The following is a 14009-nucleotide window of genomic DNA, read 5'->3' as shown; positions in this document are numbered from 1 at the left end:
AAAAGATTGTGCTAAAAATACTCAGATCAGATTTTCTTTCAACGGCACTCAAAGCAATAAACAAGTTATCCCAACATGATGCTTCACAGAGAATCAAGGTGGAGTAAGGGAACTCCAGACAGTGACCAAAAGTGAACTTTGTCTAATATTGACAAAAAGGAATTAGAGCCTGAGTCTTTTTGGTAAAACAGAAGAAAGACATAGAACAAGCAGCTAAAATTTGAGTTAAAAGAATTAAGATTGAGCTTTTTGAAGTTTAATTGTCCTTAGTATTGGGGAAGTACTTTTATAAAAAGAAATCTGAAAATAAATCAAATTATAGTCCAAAAGAGGGAATTTTGTAGATAAGGCATCCACAGAACACTCGTCATTAAAAAAAAAAAAAAAAAAAAAAATCTAGACAGTAGCCAAATGAGAGAATGACTTCAAAAAATTCTGTCAAACTGAAGAACTCAAGAAAATGCATTTAAACACAAGTGACTGAAGGCATATTATGTGAACTTAAAAAAAAAAAAAAAAAAAAATCACCCAGAACAAGCAAAGGGCTACCAACAACAATCAAAATATGGAAGGTCACTCATCACATTCATGTACGTAATCAGCCAGTGGGTGCAGGGGCTTCTGCATAACTGCTACCCTAAGACTGAGAAGAAAAATAATTTTCCTCCATGGCATTCAGATATAAAGGAAGCATATGTAATGGTCTCTGGTAGAGACTGGACAGGTTAATCGGGGTCAAATATAAACCAACACCATACCATCCCTAACTTGCAGCCTAAGAGAATGCAAAAGTAATATATACAAACCATTTTTTTTTTAATGAGTCTTAAAGACAGTATCCACAGTTGGCATTTTTAATGCAGCCACTTCAGTGGCATTTAGAGGTTGTATTCACAAGTATCATTGTCATCTGAAAGAAAACTAATCTCCATCACTCATATCACTTTCTTCTGTGAAATGTTCTTGCTTTGTCTCCTCGATGGACCACATCAGCTATTCTGTAGCCATCATTATTGAGGGAACAAATAGATGCATCTTGCTTTGTATTTCAAGGTGGTAAGATCCAGGCTCAACCTGGCCTTCTTTGGTAAGGAATTCCACAATTGAGGACTTCAACTAAGAACATCTAGGATCTAAAATGTCAGAGTGAACCCTGGAGTAAGAAACAGTTTCTAAGAAAGCCTGACTACAACTGATTGAAAACATTACAGTAATATAAGGACACCTCAAAGAAGATCTGGAACTGGATGGGGAGCTGGTATACACAAAAAAGATGTGAGGTGCTCATCAGTTTACATTGCACAAATGAGCCTTTTCATGATGGACCATCTGCCATTGCTGCATGGTCTGTGACTTGGCTACCAGAAGCAGTATGTTGCAGCAGTTCAGCATGGAGGCAATAAAGACATGGATCGCTGTGGCTACATCTGGATCCAAAGAACGAGATGCAAAAAAGGCTGAAAAAGGTAAAATGCATTCCTGACTACAGCTTCTATTTGAATGCCAAGGATTTAAGATGATTACCCAGGTCTTCTCATCACCTTAACCACAGGAAAGCAAATAAATACCCTCTATAGAAGATGAGGCAAGAGCTCTTGCTAGTCCCTCAAAGCTAGTTCCTTTCATCCAGCAATGCTTCCATCCTTGAGCTTGAGCCAACTATTTTTCATTCTCATACTTCTCTCATTCAGCCACTGGAACATCCAAGTATTAGTGCTGGCTATGTCTGATGAAGATGAGATCTGGAACTGGGTATCAACTTACTGAAGTCCACACATTCTCATGATCTCCCTTGATATTCAGACCTATACAGAATAGAGAATGTGAGAGAACTGAACTCTGAGTGACACCAAAGGTCAGAGATCTTGGGGAGAAGGAGGAGCCCATCGTGATTTTAGGTTACCTAATCAAAAGAAACCAGGAAAGCCAGCTTTGTGCAACTCATCCCATTCCTGATAGGTCTCTTGAAGGCAAATCAACAGCAACATGTGACTAATGATATTGAAGACACATACATCTAGTATCAACAATTAAATTTGTCCTCTGTCCATGAGATTAAGGAGATACCTTCCAATTCTATCCCCATATCATAACCTGGTCTGATAAATACTAGCCAAAGCAGAAGAGAGGCGCTGCTGAAATCAGTTTGCTACCAGCTCTTTAATAACTTTACTCACACTCAGATAGTGAAGCTTAGATATATTGCAGTAGTTGACAAGATAATTATCAATAAACCCATCCTTCAATGCAATTTTTTTTACTAGCAATAGTTTATTTAATGAACAATTCAGTCTTTAAAAAATAAACAGATGCAAGATAGCAGATCATATCTACATAACTTTGCTAAAAGATTATCAGTGAGAAAAAGGCTGCTTTTTGGAGGTCAACTATAGGACACTGATCAAAGCAGCACAGAAAAAAAAAACCTATGGTCAGCAGAATTAATGACAATAAAAAGGAATCATATGTATATCAGGAAAAAAGGAACACTAGCAATAGTATTGGTCAATAATAAGCTTGAAATGGTAGAACTGTTGATAATAATGCAGAAAAGGTAGAAGAGTTCAATAAATATTTCTGGTCTGTTTTGGGGAAAAAGCTACCACATCATACCACATGATGATGATTGAAAAATATCTTGCTGATAATGAAATATCAGTAAGTCCGGATAATTTGCATCCAAGAGTTTTAAAAAGAGCTGGCCTGATTTTTAATAAGACTTGGAACATCAGAGAAATTCCAGAGGACTTGAAAAAAGCTAACGCTGTCTTACTAGTTCAAAAGTGTCAACAAGATGACCAAAGTAATTATAGGTCTGTCAGACTGACAATTTCTGGCTAAATAATGGAACAGTTGATACCAGCCTTGATTAACAAAGAATTAAAAAAAGAGGGTAATTTAGTGAATGCCAATCAACACAAGATTATGTAAAATAGATCTTGTCAACATAACATGTGATCTTCTTGATGAGATTATGAGTTTGGTTGATAAAAGTATAGTCTTGATGCAATATACTTAGACTCCACATAAGGCATTTGAATAAGAAACTAACATGATTCAAAATTAACATGGTGAATATTAAACAGATTCAAAACTGGCTAACAATAGGTCTCAAAATGTAACTGTAAATGTGGAATCATCAAGTGGGTTTGTTTCTAGTGGGGTCCTATACAGATCAGTCCTTTGCCCTATGATATTTAAAATTTTACTTAATAACTTACATTTGTGCCATCTCCAAAGATTGGGAGGACGTGGTTTATTAAAAAAATAAATAAAAATACACAAAAACCCTTGACCAACAGAATCTGAAGGGGCCCAGAGTCACTTCACTCTACACCTCTCCCTCTGCTCCAGGGCCAGTCACAGAAGCCAAACTGCCTCCTACAGTTTCCTTGCCAAGTGAGCTTTCAGTCCTTCCCGGGCATAACCTGAACACTTCCCAGCTGAGTCTGATAACTGAACAGTGCTAGCTGGCCCCAGGTCCTTAAAGGAGCAGAGCATCCTGTTACCATGTATTAACAGAGGAATATGAAGTTATATTATAGGGGTGGCCAAACTTACTGACCCTCTGAGATGCACATGACAATCTTCAGAAGTTTGAGAGCCAGGGCAGCCTGTCAGGGTGAGGCGGGGGGTGGTCCTCAGGGCTTCGGCCGCATGGGAGACACCTGCGGGGGTTTGGGGCTTCTGCCCTCTGCCCTGCTCCTGCTGAAACTCTGTGCCCCAGCAGACACACCCCATGGGGCTCTGAAAGCCCCAAGACTCAGCAGACATGCCCCACAGGGCTGAAGTCCCCAGTCCCCCTTCTCTGCTAAGCAGAGGTGGGGCATGGGGGGGGGGGGGTCATATACCCACCAAATTTTTGCCAGGGTTTGCTTGCCCCACTCGATCACATGGTGCCACAGGGCTCCCTCCCTGCATGGCAGCTGCTGGAGCAGGCAAGCTGGGAGTTGCAGCAGTGGGGCGAGGCAGTGGCAGAGAGCTGGGAGTTCCAGGGAGAGCCTCTGCTTTTGCTGCTGCCTCTCTCCACAGAGCTAAAGCAGTAGCCCCTTCCCGCAGCTCCCGGCTGTTTGTGGCTGCCTCCCCATGGAGCTAGCACTTGGGAACTGCAGGGAGGGCCGCTGAGGATCAGAGGGGGGGCATTCCTGGGGGGGGGGCATAACTCAAGCTGTTGGGGGGGACGACAAACCTTTAAATTGTGTCCCCCCACTCTCAACAGGCACTAGTCATCTCTGTCAGAAGCTCCTAGTCCCACCACCCTGCAGGGCAGAAACCCTGAGCCCTCCCCCCCCCCCCAGTCTGATAGGCAGAGAATGAGAGGGGCCACCCCGTTATATTACTTCTTTGTTTGGCACTGGTGCGACCGCTGCTGTAATACTATGTCTAGTTCTGGTGTCCACACTCCAAGAAGGATGTTGAAAAATTGGAGAGGATTCAAAAGAGCCATGAGAATGTTTAAAGAATTGAAGACATGCCTTATAGTGAGAGACTCAAGGAGCTCAATCTATTTAGTTTAAAGAGAAAATTAAGCCGTGACTTGACTACAAACTGTATGTTCTTAAATGGGGAATCGAAATGTAATGATGGAGGGCTCTTCAATTTAGCATGTTTGGAACCAGGATATAGGCAGTCTTGTCTAACAATCAGAGCAAGAGTCAGCATCAGGAGTCAAACCAAGAGGTCAGAGCTGGAGTCAGAGTCAAGAATCAAGCCAGGGTCAGAGTCAGATTTCAGAGCTGATGGTCAAAAGTGAAGCATAGCAGCAGGAACCAGATATGAGTCAAGGAGCAGCAGTAAGGCAGGAACTGGGATTGGGTGCTGGAGTAAGGCAGGAGGAACCAAGAACAGGACTGGATGCAGATCACAGGAGACAAGCAAAGAGTGGGGTCCAATGTGGCAGCAATAGGAAGTCTGCTCAGTTGTTTGGACAATCCAACCAGGTCACTTCCTAGCTTAAGTCATGAGTGCAAGCCAATCAGGCACTCTAGGCCTTGGATGTACTGACAGGACTTCCTCTATGACCCGACCTTTCAAGATTAGCGAGGTGCTGCTTCATCGGTCTCTGCTGGTGGTGACAAGGGAGTGTCAGTGACCAAGGGTCCTCAAAGCCCCAGATTCTAGGCCCACCTCTTTACATAGCAGACATAAGGTATAACAAGATCCAATGCCTGGAAGTTGAAGATAGACAAAGTCAGGACTACAAACAAGATGCAAATAATTTTAACAGTGAGGGTAATTAACCATTGGAACAACTTGCTAAGGGTTATGGTGGATTCTCCATCACTGGAAATTTTTAAAATCAAGATCAGATGTTTTTCTAAAAGATATATTCTAGTTCAACCACAGTTATTGGACCTGAAGCAAGAATTAATTCAGGGAAGTCCCATGACTTGCTTTATGCAGCTCAAACTAGATGATCACAATGGTCTCCTTCTGGCCTTTTTAAAAAATATATGAATGAATAGTGAGAAAGTGTTTAGGATGAGATGGGTGAAGAGTCTGTATCCATCATCAAAAGTTGACTACAAAGTAGCACTAGTAATCAAATAATAATCTTCCCATGTAAATTTAATTTGTCACAATACTGCTCCTAGACCACAACAGTATACCTAATAGTCAAGCTGTTAGATGACCAAAAGATATGCAAGTCTTTTGGTGACCTTCTCAGTAGTTCAATTTGTATATTGCAAACATACTGTTCAAAATGCCAACGAAGTCATGTCACACAATTTCTTACATAATAGAAGAGTCCTGGTCTAAGCAGAGATGCTCTTTTTCACCAGCTGAGCTGCCAAATAAAACACACAAACAAACCTATTCCCATTATTAATCTAACAGACAGGAAGAGTTTCCTCAAAGTCATTACAGCCTTTCATGCAATCTATATTTAGAAAATAAACAATAAATATTAAATATTCATACTACATTTTAAAGTGTGTATTGTATTGTATTGTGCTGCCACCACCAGCAGTGCAGAAGTAAGAATGGCATGGTATGGTATTGCCAGCCTTACTTCTGCACTGCTGCTGGCAGAGTGCTGCCTTCAGAGCTCGGTGCCAAGCCAACAGCCGCCACTCTCTAGCTGCCCAGCTCTTAAGGCAGCGCAGAAGTAACGGTTGCAATATCACGATCCCGCTAAAATAGTTTTGTGACCCAGCCCCCCTCACCCAACTCTCTTTTGGGTCAGGACCCCCAATTTGAGAAACACTGATTTCCCCCATGAAAGCTATATAGTATAGGGTAAAAGCACACAAAAGACCAGACTTCACAGGGGGAGACAAGATCGCACAGTCCATGACGCGTTTTCCATGGTCATGGATTTGGTAAGGCCCTACGTATAACGACAATATATTTTAAAAGTCAAAGTAAAAAGGCTAAAAGCAATAAAAAAAAAAAAATTAAGTCAAAACAAGAGTGACTGAACAGAGTTTTTTTCATTTGTAAATTTAAAAAAATCTAAGGTAGCTTTTATGGGATAGTGAATCAGTTTAAAAAAAAGTTTGCATAATGATGACACAACCCTAATAGTAGTACAGCATTTTATAATTTCTGAAGTTACCTATAGCAATGAGTGCTCCACCAGCAAAAATCACAAGTAATCTTAACAAATTTTTCACCCTTTTGAAAGCATTATGCAGAAAGGAGGATGCCAAAACTGGCATGAACTGAATTTCTACTGCAGAGAGAACATGCTCAGGAGAAGACTATCACAAGGCAAACAAGGTCATGTGATTCTGTGGTGACAATCATATCAATAAACAGTTTCACATCTAAGAGGATATATTAAATATAATAAATAGACAAACTCCTCACAAAAGTCACCAATACTATTTAAAAGGTAGAGGAGGTTATTTAAAACAAAAACAAAAAAAAAGTAATGATATCCACGTTTAAGACCCAGAACAATCCAACTACCCTGGATAAGTTATATCATTCTCTGGCATCCACCCTTCTGCGATTCCAGATCTTATTATTCAGAACCAGACATAATGTGAGAATAGGAGATCCAAACATCAAATATCATTAGTGGTGTTGTCCCTTTTGAACTGTAGCAGCTCATCAAAGTCCAAGGCCATGGGAATGTTCTAATTGGGGGCAGAAATTGACAATAGAGTCCCATATTTTCTTTGATGCAATCTTATTTATTTACAAGTAATGTGCAAAGTCCTACTTCTCCAAATGCAGGAGGAACCAGAAACACAAGAATAGTTTCTTAGCTTATAGTCCCAAACCTCTTAAACCTTTCCTCCCGCACACACACTACCCCAAAACAATACTCAAGCAAAAGCCCCTCAACCCACCTAGCCTAAAACTCCTTTTTAGTTGGGGATTTGTGATTAACTTCTCCCTACAGTTATGCTAACTGATGTGTGCATTCAAACCCATCACCCTCTCTGAGGTTTTTTAAACTCAACCCACAACAAAGTTTCATCCAGCTCTGTCATAATATGTATTGTGTTCTCTTATGAGCATACCACACTCCATACCTAGCTCAGGATGAAAAGTGTAATGGAGTTCAGCACATACCACAAATTTTTAATAAACGGGGTGGAAGAAGCTGTCAAATGGAAAATGTATACATATATCAAAAGACAATTTATAAAAAACAAACAAAAAAAAAAAAAACAGTAGGGTTTGATTATAAACTTAGACCAAGTAAAAGGTTGGGTGATGTTTTGAGAGAAGGGATATGTTGGGGCATCACAAGGCATGGTGTAAAAACCTGTCTAGGCCTAAATTTTGTTTTTAAAAAACTATTTACATTATGTGGTGTTCAAGATTTTCAATGAAGACCTTTGTTAAATGTTGTCCTGTAGCATACACAGTCCAACCAATAAAGAACAGGGTGGGTGTGTAAGAATTTAAATTATCCTGTCTAGTTTCACTTTCTAAACTGAGTGAAATGCAATAGATTAAAAAAAAATATGAAAGATAAATCAGAAATTTAATTCCTATGTTAATATTCTAACAAGTCAAAAAGAGGTAAATATATATATTTCATTTTAATCTGATGAACAAATCTCTTTCACTACTAATGCCAAGAAGAAATAAATACATTATCTGGTTGATGACAAGTCATTTTTAACCAAATCATAATCTACAGTTCTTGGATATTTTATTGTGCAATCTGTAATAATCTGATTCTGCAAACTTTAACTCTTGTATGATTAGTACATTGTCTATTAAACATGATAAATTCTGAATGATCTGTTAGGTTCCTGGTTTATCTGTCACTGGAGGAGAGGGTGTTTCAAGAGTTGGGAAGGGGAGGGGGAATAGTGGCTAGCTGGCCCATATACCAGGCATTCCTCTGAGATTGCAAAGAATAGTATTGTCTTAAATTGAATAGGCAGCTGTCTCTCTGCCCCTTTAGCCAGATTCTACAGTTTTAAATAGTGGTTTAAAAGAGCAGAAGGTGACAATGATGCAGAAAATGGGAATACACAGAAACTATATAGAACACCAGCTTTAGAATTGTCAGTGTATTCTTACAGTAGGATCAAGTCTTAGTTTAACAGGAGATATAAAAAGAATATTGTTGATTGTCTTATACTGTACTTTGCACATTCCAAATTGATGTTTAATATTGTATATACAATAATAAAAATAATTGGCTGTCTTGGGGCTCTCTATAATTTGCTTGCTATAAAAGTTAAAATATGGTTATGGATAAGGAAAAGTGTATTCCTTTTAGAAAACAATCCAACTTTTATTTTAGTATACATATAACCCTACGATATGCATCCGAAGAAGTGGGCTGTAGTCCACGAAAGCTTATGCTCTAATAAATTTGTTAGTCTCTAAGGTGCCACAAGTACTCCTGTTCTTTTTGCATAACCCTTGGTGGCCTGAAAACTGCAGTGTTCGCAATTTAACAGAAAATGCAACATGCAGTACTATATAACTCCATCAGACCTGATTAATGTCTCATGGGCTTCCACTCTCACACATTTTCCATCAATCTGAATTTCTCTGCCTAATCCCCTATTGCTTCCAAAATACCACAAAGAGGTTCAAGACACAGTGGCTACCAAGTACACAGTAGCAGATCTGAAGCAAATCAAAATAAAAATGGAAATGTTTTCTGAAGAAAGCTAATAATACATTTCCATTGTAACACAGTATTTAGATATACTGTGCCAAAAATAACTTTATGAAAGCCAAATAAAAAGCATTAGCAAAAAGTACATAGTCACTTTTTTATACACATCACAAATCACTTTGCTCATCCTTTACAAATCAAACTGATGTTAACAAGACTACCTCTAGAATAATACTTTAACTTTAAGACTTAGTACTTTGCTTACTCAAATACATTACTAGGACATTTCACTGTATAATCCTGAGAAGTCATTGTCAAGAGGTGAAAAGATTCTGTACTGAGCTACCCAGAATATTGAATACATTTGTCCCACATTTCACTGTTGAGAGTCAATGCTACTACGGACACAAAAAAATTTGCAGGATCATATCACCTTTAACCTCTTGTTCTCTCAATTATTGTAGCAAAAATGAATTAACACACATCCAGATACACCCCAACAAAGAGACAGCATTGCCTACAGAGGATTTATAACAAAAACTAAGCTTTTGGCAGATCTGCAACATAGAATTCATTCATTCATTTCAATGCTAACTATATTTAAGAGGTACTAACTAACCAATAAGCAGTACAATGTTCTTTGCATCCCCCACCCCAATAATCAATATATCTTATTGGCTTTAAATTATTATTCTGATACTGCAACTTCACCGCTCAACTTCAGAATCTCCACTCGTTCTGAGGTTTTTACAGGACCTCATTTCTTAATATTAAAAAATGTATATAGCAACAAATGTATCATGGCACTTAATAAATTTCTCTCACTTAAAATAAAAGCAGCTTGTTAATTTTAAATACTGTTTCTCCATGTACATTGTCTGCATAAGAAATGTCTTCACTATAATCCATTTCACACATTCCCTTTCACCTTCAGCATAAATACCTTCAGCATAAATACTATGCATTGCATAGAAGATGTTAAGCTATAACCATGCCACTTCTTTTGTTCTTCTAATTGACATACAATAGTTGATCAGAATTTGTAAGTCCATCCCTGTCTACACTAAAGAGTGTTTCTTATTTCCACAGCATATACCGTCAAGGTTAGAAATTCCATACCAATCTTTGTCCTCTCACTGCTTTTGCTCTCGTGATAACAGAAGTGCAAGGATGCTGTAACACAGTTTTCAACCCTCATTCTATACATTCAGAAATAATATATTCTCTTACATCCTTAAATACTACCAGTGGTGGATAAAATCGTATTTTTAAAAGGCCCTTCCCATATTAGATTTGTTTATTTGTTACAACTATGGCCTACCGAGGCATGTCTCATATCTGTATTCATATATTGATGCAACTGCTGTTAATGTCTCCAGTGCTTAATGTGACAGACACCAGACAGATTCTCCATCCATCCTTGCCCATACATGTATATAATATACAAATATGATATGGACGTGTGTATAAGAAAAGAAAACAAAAATCTATTATAAACTTTGCTGTTTCAACATCAAGTGACAAATATCTGCTAATAATATTGTGTATCCTCTTCTAGTAAGAGAAACTAAAAAGCATAATCATGTGCCTATAAATTTAACTTCAGAGTAGAAAAGCCAAGGTGGAGAGTAAGACTGCTGGATTCCAGCATTGAACAGCACCTCTCATCCGACCGACCCAAAGTGCTTTTATGCAGCAAAACCCATCTGTCACTGGTAGTCCGTCTGCCACCAATCGGGGAATTATCTAGCAACGGGATCTTATCTTACTGTAGCCCGGAAGGTTCCTCCCTTGCTCCTTAGCGCTCATCACCCTTATGTCGCTGGTTATTACCCGTTAACGGGCAGACACAAATTACACTTCTCCCCTAGCTCCGGCGCCACCAATCCCGAATGGTCCCACTCGCTTTCCGGCCCCAGTCGCCATCCGCTAAGGGACGCGCCGGCGAAGAATGCCTGGATATTTCTAGCTCCCCTGGCATCCCGCCCGCCCTAGGCCCCCGTCCCCAGTGCCCCGCGTGGAGACAAAGGACCAGCCATAAATAACAACAACACAATAGTAAGGCGGCGGGGCCCGGCGGGGGGCAGGTCTAGACCACCTGAGCCTCGCGGGTGGCTCTCACCTGGAACGTGGCCGAGCCGGCGGCGGCTCCTCCCCGACGGGGCGAGTCAGACGGCGGGGGCCGGGTTAACGCCTGCGGAGAGAGCGCCCCTGCGGCCCCTCAGCTGCAGTCAGGGCTAGCGCCGCGGGGCCCGGCTCAGCCGGCTGCCCATCGCGTGCGGTCTCTATGGTGACTGCCGGCCTGGGAGGGAGCCCGCCGGAAGGGGTGACTAGTGCCGAGGGGCAAGGAGTGCTAATGGGGTACTGCGGGGCCCGTGCCCCACCCCAGCAGGGTTAACCCCTTCTCTGCCGCCTCTCCCATGCCTGCTGCAGTGCCCGCTGGACCCGACTGGTCTCGCTACCGTCGCAATAAACTCCCCCCGCTCCGAGCGCTAACTAGCCTGCCGTCTCTGAGAGCACCGCCCATCTGCAGTCATGCTGGACGCTGATTTGACGGCTACCGAGCTTCTCGCCCGCCGATTGGCTGACAGGATTATCACTGATGATGAAAGGAGGACGTGCCTTGGAAATACCGCTGTCTTCAGGTTTGCTTGAGAGCAGCGGTAACCAGTTAACAGAGTCACAATGGTCTGCACGCATGCGCATGGCAGAAATGCTTTCTGGGTATTGTAGTTTCCCGGCTGCCGCTGCGGAAGCGGTGGGTGGCCGAGAGACGTTTCTTCTCCTGCGCTGTTAAAGGAGGCGGGAGATGATAGTTAAAGCCCAGGGCTAGGAGCCGGGACAACTGATTTCCTGTGACTTACCCAGGCGGAGTGAGGTGCCCTCTGTTCCGTGCAGGGTCACATTCTGCACTCATCACCGCAGCGTCCAAGCGCCTTCCCGGGATGCATTTGGAGCATCTCGCCTCTGCAGCCCGGGCTCTGGTTCCCCTCGCTCGAGTGAGAGCAGCAGCAAAACAACAGTGGAGCAGCAGAGTAACTGCGTCCCCACTGCATTGCTAGCTCCACCCTCAGCAGCACTCCAGCTCCAGCCTGCACTCCCCGAGCAGCCGGCGAGCTGAGTGTAACCTCTGCTAGAGGTGCGTGTGGGTGCACAGGAGTGGGGTTAGGTGCAACCGTCGAATGATGCTTCGTGCTGACACTACCGTGAAGACAGGCTCTAAGAGACGTGACTTCCAGGTGTTACATGTAGTTTATTCTCCATCTCCACCTGCGTCTGCCGGAGTGGGGGTTAGGGTTTGTTTTCTCTAGCTACAGGCTGCTGTGTGTGTATAGTAAAAGGAAGGTTCAAGAAGAGTGCCACCTTGCACTCTCTGGTGAAGTTTGTGACAGTTCTTCGCTCCTATAGGAGTTCCGTCTGTATTTTTGGCCCAGCCTCGAAGAAGGCTCCATCTTTCCAGCACCAATGAGCCCTTATCCTTATCATAGAAAGTTCCATAGGTGAGGCGGGGAGGGACATGCAGGGTCAAGTGTGCTGCCTGGCATGCCCGAGGGTGAGGGAGAGAGGGGAAGAGAGAGGGGCTCTGTCCTTCTCCCACTGCGTTTGCCCCCGGGCACCCTATGCCACTCTCCCTGGCAACCAGGCCCAGGCATGGAGTGAAAGGGGCGGGATCCCGGGAGCAGCCGCTTTTCGCGCTGGCTGCTCTGGGTCGCTGCTCTGTGCAGCACAGCAGCTGCCTGAGAGAGCCTGGCTGGGAGGCGACTGAGTCAGGGACAAGGGCCAAGCAAGCCAGTATCCCTTCTTTCTCCCCCCTCCCCCCCCCTGCATGGTTCTGGCTTGCTCAGCTCCTGTGTCCAGCAGCCAGGCCTGGGCAGAGAGCAGAAGGGGTGGCCCGCTCCTGCTGCGACCACCTCCCCAGCCTGGGAGAAGGACAGTCTCCCACCCCCACACAGCCCCGCAGGTAACTCTGGTGGGGCAGAGGCAGCGTGGCGGCCCCTAGCTGGGCACGGAGGGGTGGTGGTGCTGGACAGAAGAGACGGGGGGGGTCACATATGCTCCCCTTTAGATTGTGCCCACCCCCCCCCATATAGGGAGGCTGGAGTCACCTGCTTCTTACCTCTTCTCGGATGTCAAACCACCAATTTCTCTCCAAATTCCTCCCAAAAATATATATAGTAGTCTTTCCAAAATTACTTCCATTCATTTCCAGGATCAATCCCACTTACTCCCCCATGCACACTATTCATATCTATACTATATGGTGCACATATGCTACTCAGTTTAGAGATTCTAACCTTTCTATCTGAGGGTTTTATATTGCCACCCATCACTACAGTACTTGCACACCTCCACGTAAAATCAATAATAGCAGAGTGAAAAATTCTGCTGGGGGGGGGAGGGGGATTTTTATATTTAATTTTTGTATATTTAATTTTCCTCTACACATTTGTATTTTTATTTATATTTACATGACATTACTGAAGCACAGAGACTGATAGCACTCACTACCTCATACAGCAATTGGCAATTGTGTGGTCAAATAAGTTGTGTCTTTAACAATAATACTTCACACTGTTCTATAGGAAGGATTTCAAAACACTTTACATACATTAATTTAGCCTCACAACTCTCCTGAATGCTAGGTCAGTATGATCCCCATTCTACAGGTGGGAAAACTGAATGGTTTAAGTGACTTGAGTAGTGTTTCAGATTGCAGGAGACTTGAAAGTAGAACCTAGGTCTCCTAAATCCCTTAAAGAGAAGGAAGATAAATGGACTTGTTTTGAAAATTCCAGTTGAAAATTGTTCTAAAGTTTAAAACTGGGTTTAGAATAGAGTGAGTAAATATGTTGGTCTACTAGTCCTCCAGAAAAATAGACACTGAAATCAATAAATGGATTGCTCAAGAGATGCCCAAGCTACTGAAGTAGCAGGTCAAGATTAAAGTGTTTAAAAAGAGCCATGC

At 42.4% G+C, this 14009-nt stretch overlaps 1 protein-coding gene across 2 annotated transcripts in view; it reads right to left on the bottom strand.

Moving 5' to 3' along the window:
- TTBK2 (tau tubulin kinase 2) overlaps positions 1-11682 on the bottom strand; it is a 230002-nt gene extending 218320 nt beyond the window's left edge. For both annotated transcript variants that reach the window (XM_054028672.1, XM_054028673.1), the window contains exon 1: positions 11166-11682. The gene's annotated coding sequence lies outside the window, so the exon portion shown is untranslated. The remainder of the gene's footprint in view (positions 1-11165) is intronic.
- Positions 11683-14009: the final 2327 nt, after the last annotated feature.

This window comes from Malaclemys terrapin, chromosome 4 (genome assembly GCF_027887155.1).
Source record: "Malaclemys terrapin pileata isolate rMalTer1 chromosome 4, rMalTer1.hap1, whole genome shotgun sequence".
Classification (NCBI taxonomy): Eukaryota; Metazoa; Chordata; order Testudines; family Emydidae; genus Malaclemys; species Malaclemys terrapin.
The sequence above is the reverse complement of the archived record's forward strand: the minus strand, read 5'-3'. Positions and strand labels throughout refer to the sequence as shown.